The following is a 983-nucleotide window of genomic DNA, read 5'->3' on the forward strand; positions in this document are numbered from 1 at the left end:
GTTCTCATGTAATACAGGACTAAAGTCATGCCTAATCTCCAAATCCAGTGCCTAAGAGCTAGCACAACCTGCTGTGAAACAAGACTCTTAACATAAATCCTACAAGCTGTAATATTTCAGCTACAAAGAAGAATATATCTCCAGGATAATTCCCAACGAGGCAAGTTACAAAACCAAAAAACGTAAACAGAATTCTTTCTCCCCATGGGACACTCAGCCCATCTTTTCCTTGTAGACGAGGTTTTGCCACACATGAACTGCCCATTTTAGTGTTAAAGAGCCCATGCAGAGATGTGATGTTTAAAGAGAAAAAGAAAATGAAACTTGTATGACACCCTCAGTAGGGGATATTTTGAAAGCTAACTTGGGATAGTTTGTCTAAAATGTATGGCCAGAGGATTTTTACCAATGGAAAATCCATGGGGTCTTCATCTGAGAATTTTTGATCAAGAGTGACAGACAGCACTGGGTACCTGGAGGCAAGAGAGCCTTCAAAACTAGAAAACGTTGGTGTTAGGTCTTCTACATATAAGGCAGAAAGTGCTCTTTCTTTTCTATTTGTTATTCTTGAGAAATTTCAGGTTGCTATCTTTGATTTTTTTGATCTTATCTATATTTCTTAATCAGATATTCAACTGCTTTAAAATTTATGTGACTATGATATGCTAGTGTATAATACTGGTGCTGAGATCAAGAAAGCCAGTGTTCTCTTATTTGGGTTTACCTAGTGTTATGGGTTGAATTGTGTTCTCCTCCTCTCCTCTTCCTCTGCCCCAAGCAAAACAAATGTTTTTGTGTTGAAATTCTAACCCCTAGTACCTTAAAGTTTCCCTGTTTGGAAATTGGGTCTTTACAGAGGTAATCAAGCTAAAGAGAGGTCATTGGAGTGACCTCATCATCACATGTGACTGTTATCTTTAGAAAGGGAGAAATTTAGACACAGGGACAGACACACCTTGAGAGATGACATGAAGAAACATGAG

This window comes from Phacochoerus africanus, chromosome 2, assembly GCF_016906955.1.
Source record: "Phacochoerus africanus isolate WHEZ1 chromosome 2, ROS_Pafr_v1, whole genome shotgun sequence".
Classification (NCBI taxonomy): Eukaryota; Metazoa; Chordata; class Mammalia; order Artiodactyla; family Suidae; genus Phacochoerus; species Phacochoerus africanus.